Source organism: Gobio gobio, assembly GCF_949357685.1.
Source record: "Gobio gobio genome assembly, chromosome: 23".
Classification (NCBI taxonomy): Eukaryota; Metazoa; Chordata; class Actinopteri; order Cypriniformes; family Gobionidae; genus Gobio; species Gobio gobio.
Window position 1 is genome coordinate 13,932,034 of NC_137119.1, and position 7,945 is coordinate 13,939,978.

A 7,945-nucleotide genomic window follows, 5' to 3' on the forward strand; every position below is an offset into this window, starting at 1 on the left:
ACAGGGCAAACAGCAGTATAGAAAAAATGCCTTTTTTTTCTAAATTATGACATTTATGATGTAAAAATCATACTAATAATATAAGTACACCTCAGAAAACACCATAAAATAATAGAAAAATGCCATGCCATGGGACCTTTAATGAATGCAACTACCATAATTGTTCATATTTCAGCAAAATTAATGGGGTTATCAACAGCATTCAATCAACATCTACGGAATTTGGTACAAATTAATCTGACACTTGGTGGAAGCTTTCTAAAACAGATGCCAACATGGCTGTGGGGTGTCCTCTTATATGACCCAGACCACATTAAATCACATTAAACTCAGTGGCCAATGCCACTGCTATAGGCCACATAGGCCTAAATAAAAATGTGGACTTGTACGGAATCATTTTGCAGTGACAAAAACACATAGGTGTGCAGTAAACGCAAACAAATTTGCCTTCTTAAAGAACACCTATTATGTTTTTACAATATGTAAAATAAGTCTCTGATATCCCCAGAGTGTGTATGTGAAGTTTTAGCTCAAAACACCCCACAGATCATTTTTTACAGCATGCTTTTTTGGGGCGAGCAAAAAGGCGCAATTTTTGTGTGTTTCCCTTTAAATGCAAATGAGCTGGCATTCCCGGCCCCTTTCAAGAAGGGACAATCTCATCTCATGGAATGAAAATGTAAGAATAGAAACTCAAAGTAGCAGTGTTCATTTCAAACCAGAGTCTGACAATAATGCCAACAGAGCCAGAGGATATATGCTGTATGGAGATAGAACAGGTTTCGTTTTGTTTAATTACGGTTATAACTTATTTGTCATGTTTATCCACTATTAGTACAAGCCTGTTGTAGAGGACCCCATCCGAATGATGGCCAAAACTGTACTAATGAGTTTTATGAAGTTTATTGTACTTCACACAAAAGATAAAGCGTCCAGAAAATCAATGTAAGAGCTGAATAACGCAGTACAAGAAGTGCACATTAAAGTCTTATCCTTGATCTCTCGCTCTCTCCCTTGCATTATCATCAACATACACAGCGAATTACACAAAAACACCCGTTGCTTCATTCTTACATCCAACAACAAAACACCTCAATCGCTTAGGAAACATTCTTGTCTACACCTGCTCTGATAGGTCCCCTATAAAAAAAGAGCTTGCAAATGCAGTCTTTCTTTCCTGTTGCAAATGCATTTGTCGATTGTTTGAAGCTTGCTAAAACCGGTATCCCAACATGGTCAGGTTGTGGGACATCCTCTTATATGACCCAGACTGCGTTTAACCCGAGTTATGTTCATTTCTGTGTTGTACTACTGGTGTCCAATGCCACAGCTATATGCCACGCTGATTAAAACTTTCTCATACTCATATGAAGTCTTATTGCAGTGATGAAAACCCAAAGTTAAGAGGCTTAAAATGTGGTAAACATACAATTAGAGCAAACTTGGCATCTTAAAACAAGTGCTTCACTGCAAATGCATTTTACAAATGTTTAATTAGGCCATATTAATTAAAAGAGACACTCTTTATCTCACGCTCCGTCTTTTTTTCCCTCTTTTTCCAGTGGATCTGCAGCGTGACCTCTAGTTAATTGAAACCCTGGAGAATCCTCTTGCATAAAATCAGAATCTCTCTTCTTAAAAGGATTCTGGTAAAAATAGTCCAGGCGCAGTGGCTGGGAAGCGAAGGCCTGGAGCTATGCAGCCGAGTCTTGCGGTGGCCCTTTGCCCTCCTTCCATCGCCGTCCTGGAACAAGTGCTACCGCTAACTAGCTGGGGATGCATTAATTAATTGCAGGAAAACACAGACATAATGTCTATAGGGCAGATTATTTCCCAAAAGAGAAAGAGAGAGGGAGGAAAAGAAAGAGAAAAGAAAAGGGAAGAAAAATAAAGTGTGTGTGCACCCTGCGACCCCAAGGAGCCTCATTGTGAGATTTCCCCTTGACAATAAAGTTATGATCACAGATAACACTAATGTGTATCACATATGCCATATGTATACCGTGACATGACATCCATATTTGAGCACAAGCTGTAGGAAAAAATTATTAATAACGAGATTAAAATCTGCAAATGGAAAATGTTGATTAATGGAAGTGTTTTTTGTGAATAACTTGGAACATTTGAAATATAGTGAGTCATATTCACAATGTAATAGTTAGTTAGTTAGTTAGTTAGTTAGTTAGTTAGTCATTTATGAGCTTGGCAGCCCCAGTTCCCAATTGAAAAGCGACCTGTAAAAACTATATATATATATATATATATATATATATATATATATATATATATATATATATATATATATATATATATATATATATATATATATATATATTATGAAGGCAAAAAGTGATTGAGTGTAAGAACTGTAAAAGATGACAATTTTAATTTTTGGAACTACTTGAGTCTTCTGCTTCTCATATTCAAAATTCAGAGAGCTCAATATAAACTCATCAAAACTAAATAATCTGAGCTATGCTATCCATGTTCATTATATAAGTCTTTACATGCTGCACTGTGTGGAAACTTCAACCTGTTTTAGAATAAACATCGGGAAAACAAAGTTCAATGTGAGAATTCCATTAGGTCTCATGAGTTATGAAAGAGCAATATCTGATTATCTGAATATCTTAAAACATTTATACTTATAAGTATTTTACTTATCTGCTGTGTCTGTTGAATCTTTATTCTCAACATTCATAAGTGATGTGTTTGTATCAGTTCACCATGTACATGGATTATTTGTGGACAAGGGAAAAAAAAACTTGACTTCATTGGCTAGCCTATGATCAAACATTTATTTTCCCAAACAATTCTTCTATTCTGGTCTCCATCGTCTGGGAAAACATGTCAATATTTAGGATTGGTGTCAAAAAGTCTTTCTGTTCATTAAATAGCTAAAAATGGAATTCTGGTCTCTGTTGTTCGACAAAAAATATAAGCCTGATGATGTAATGGTGATGATGTGGGGGAAATAAAGGCAGTCCACTGGTATGAGCACCTCCTCTCTCAGATAAAGGTATTGAGAAGGAAGAGGGGGGGGTGGCGGTGGGGGGGTCACAATCTTTGTAACCAATTACTGTATACACATATTTCACATTCAGTCGCAGGCGCTGCGTGCAAACCAGCCTGAGGGCAGCCATTATTGATGCTATGCCCCAAGGACAGACCATATGGGCCCCTATCTCAGAGCCTTTTATTAATTCACCATAATATACCTCTCCCATGCTAGCATTTACATTGTGGAGAAATGGCTCTATAATTAAAAAAAAGACTGTGCGTGCACATTGCTTGTTTGCAGTCGGAATGATACATAAAGCAGCCGTGTTGTCCCTCGAATCCCTGCTCCCAGAGTCCCCTCTCCATCTCTACGCAAATTAATAGCCAACCGCCACTGATGCGTTAAATTGCTTTCCGTTCGCCGCTGAAGACAACCAGATTATTTGTTATTTCTTATTAAAGCGATTCCTTGGCTCTATTATACCAAGGTGGTTTCCTTTGTTATATTGCAGAACTTATAAGGAAAGATTCTTACAACACACATGTTTAAAATGGTGGATAATAAATCAGCAATATATATGACATTTGTTGTTTATTTGACTTATCTAGAACAATTCTAGATACATGCCGTCGCTGCAAAAGAAAATTGTTCAAATCATGTTGTTACATTTGATGTCAGTGACTAAACACCATTGATTCTTGCATGTCTTGAGAACAAATGCAATCAGCAGAATGTGGATATGCGTATAATGATTTGAGAATTTAAAGCTATTGTGGTTGGGGGTGGGTATGTGGTGGGGGTAATAAATGTCTTAAATTAAACACCAAGCACAAAACAATCTTCATAATGTTTGGAAAATAACATGCAAGTCGTATGGACTACTTTTATTATACAAGATTATATGTATTTTCTGTACATTTTGAAGCTTGACCGCTTTAGTAATCATTAATTTTCTTATATTTGAGTTTCACAAGAAAGGTATTTAGGTTTAAAGCAATATTATGGTAAATACATAACTGATTGTTTTGTTTTTCCATGAACTAACTCATTTCTATTCATATAAAAAGTGTTTAAACCAGAGATGGGCAAACTTGGTTTTGGAGGGCCACTGTCCTGCAGAGATTAGCTCCAACCCTGATAAAACTCACCTGCCTGTAGCCTTCTAGTAATCCTAAAGAAAGCTAATTCATGTGTGTTTGATTTGGGTTGGAGCTAAACTCTGCAGAACAGTGGCCCTCCAGAAACGAGCTTGCTCGTCCCTGGTTTAAACCAATCCAGTGAAGGCTCTGTCATTTGTATGGTTTTTATCAGTATACTGTAGTGTCTTTCGGCTTCACTGGGCCTCTGCTTTGTTTACAAGTGCTGTCAGGGCAAATCTGTGCTAACAGTAAACTCTGTGCACACCAGCGCTGCTGTTTCCAGTTGTTTACCATCATTTCTTCTGCTTCTCTAACAACATGCATCTTTACGTTCCTCAGTGCCTGCCTTGCTGTTTCTGTTCGTAACACGCTGGAGCACCTTCCCCTGCGTGCTGTCTGATGAACTCGGCCTCAATGCTGCCACGGCAAGCGTTGACCCTGCTGCGGCACATATGCGTGTCAGGCCGTGTCAGGCGAGAGGTGAGAGCTGACGTTATGGGCTCTGATAGCAACATGTTCCATGTTGATGGTGGCTGTTTCCGTGCTCAGGTATCAGGCTTGCTTAAACGCATTTGTGCAGTGATCTGCCCAGGAGAAGACTTTAGTCCACACCATCAGGAACAGCACAATGCAAGATGGCAGCTGAGCTTGTGAGGATCAACAAAGCTTGAGATTCGATTTTTCCACTTGTGCTTTCTCTGGTTCTTCTGTACCCATATTTTTACACGTTAGTTATACAACTTTGGTTGTATTCGTTTAGTGTTATCTAAGGTTTCGTTTCTTAAAATTCTGTCATCATTTACCCACCCTCGTGTAATTTCAAAACCACATGCTATTTCTATTTTTTGTGAAATACAAAAGTAGCATTTTGTAAAGAAGGTTGAAACAAACAACAAACAACCCCAATGCAAATTACAAAAACAAAAATTATATATATATAATATATATATATTATCAGTATACACTCACCTAAAGGATTATTAGGAACACCATACTAATACTGTGTTTGACCCCCTTTCGCCTTCAGAACTGCCTTACGTGGCATTGATTCAACAAGGTGCTGAAAGCATTCTTTAGAAATGTTGGCCCATATTGATAGGATAGCATCTTGCAGTTGATGGAGATTTGTGGGATGCACATCCAGGGCACGAAGCTCCTGTTCCACCACATCCCAAAGATGCTCTATTGGGTTGAGATCTGGTGACTCTGGGGGCCATTTTAGTACAGTGAACTCATTGTCATGTTCAAGAAACCAATTTGAAATGATTCAAGCTTTGTGACATGGTGCATTATCCTGCTGGAAGTAGCCATCAGAGGATGGGTACATGGTGGTCATAAAGGGATGGACATGGTCAGAAACAATGCTCAGGTAGGCCGTGGCATTTAAACAATGCCCAATTGGCACTAAGGGGCCTAAAGTGTGCCAAGAAAACATCCCCCACACCATTACACCACCACCACCAGCCTGCACAGTGGTAACAAGGCATGATGGATCCATATTCTCATTCTGTTTACGCCAAATTCTGACTCTACCATCTGAATGTCTCAACAGAAATCGAGACTCATCTGACCAGGCAACATTTTTCCAGTCTTCAACTGTCCAATTTTGGTGAGCTCGTGCAAATTGTAGCCTCTTTTTCCTATTTGTAGTGGAGATGAGTGGTACCCGGTGGGATCTTCTGCTGTACGAGTGGTTATTTCAGTCAAAGTTGCTCTTCTATCAGCTTGAATCAGTCGGCCCATTCTCCTCTGACCTCTGGCATCAACAAGGCATTTTCGCCCACAGGACTGCCGCAAACTGGATGTTTTTCCCTTTTCACACCATTCTTTGTAAACCCTAGAAATGGTTGTGCGTGAAAATCCCAGTAACTGAGCAGATTGTGAAATACTCAGACCGGCCCATCTGGCAACAACAATCATGCCACGCTCAAAATTGCTTAAATCGCCTTTCTTTCCCATTCTGACATTCAGTTTGGAGTTCAGGAGATTGTCTTGACCAGGACCACACCCCTAAATGTATTGAAGCAACTGCCATGTGATTGGTTGATTAGAAAATTGCATTAATGATAAATTTAACAGGTGTTCCTAATCCTTTAGGTGAGTGTTATATATATACATACTGATCATGCATAACATTTATTTATATAATATTGTGTTGGTTGTGCTCCTCAAACCATTCCTGAACCAATTTTGCATTGTGACAGGGCACATTATCCTGCTGAGAGAGGCCACATCTACCAGAGAATACCATTTCCATGAAAGGTGTACATGGTCTGCAACAATGCTTAGGTAGGTGGTATGTGTCAAAGTAACATCCACATGGATGGCAGGACCCAATGTTTCTCAGCAGAACATTGCCCAAAGCATCACACTGCCTCCGCCGGCTTGTCTTCTTCCCATAGTGCATCCTGGTGCCATGTGTTCCCCAGGTAAGCAACGCACACGCACCCGGCCATCCACAGGATGTAAAAGAAAATGTGATTCATCAGACCAAGCCACCCTCTTCCATTGCTCTGTGGTCCAGTTCTGATGCTCACGTGCCCACTGTTGCCGCTTTCGGTAGTGGACAGGGGTCAGCATGGGCACCCTGACTGGTCTGCGGCTATGCAGCCCCAAATGCAACAAACTGCGATGCACTCTGTATTCTGACACCTTTCTATCAGAACCAGCATTAACTTATTGAGCAATTTGAGGTACAGTAGCTCGGCTGTTTGATTGGACCATACCGGCCAGCCTTCGCTCCCCATGTGCATCAATGAGCCTTGACCCTGTTGCTGGTTCACCACTGCTCCTTCCTTGGACCACTTTTGATAGATACTGACCACTGCATACCGGGAACACCCCACAAGAGCTACAGTTTTGGAGATGCTCCGACCCTGTCGTCTAGCCATCACAATTTGGCCCTTGTCAAACTCACTCAAATCCTTATGCTTGCCCCTTTTTCCTGCTTCTAACACATCAACTTTAAGGACAAAATGTCCACTTGCTACCTAATATATCCCACCCACTAACAGGTGCCGTGATGAAGAGATAATCAGTGTTATTCACTTCACCTGTCACCTGTCAGTGGTCATAATGTTATGCCTGATCAGTGTATATAATTATATATTTATGTATATGCATTGTATTAATTTAATTTATGTATTAACGAATATATGTATTAATTATCTTGTGTACATCTTGTGTGCTTTGAAAAGCTGCTTTTAAAGGTGTTATATAAAATAAAGTTTGTTATTATTAATTTTAATGTAGTACAGTTTTATAGAATGTAGTTCCATCCACCATGATAATGAAGAGCAATGCCTGGGTTTATCGGTGGTTACCATTTTCTAATCATAAATACCACACTTAAAATTATGAACATTATGCAAGAAAGAAACCTTCAGTAGATTGACATTATGATCAGAATTAAGTACTTTGACTTATTTGCTGTTGCTGTTTTGTTTTTGTTCCCTTTATTTGCATTTGAAAAAAATTCCAATAGGTGACTGTACCTCAGTAATTAGGAGAACGATAAAAAGAAAACTATTTCCAAGGAGAAAATCTTAATCGCACAGTCAGAATTTTATCATAATATAAATCAGCTGTTAATAAGCTTTTTACAGATATTCATTGATTTATATCTTTATCGCAAATACATGTTTTACTGTCAAATTTGTGGTTTGACATGCAGCTTTATTAGAAATTACACTTTCACATACATTTATAATTACATGATTATAATACCCTTTATATCTGTTTCTATGAATTCTAGTAATTTTAGGATCAGTTTTATCCACATAGCTGAGAGTTTTAATAATGGAAT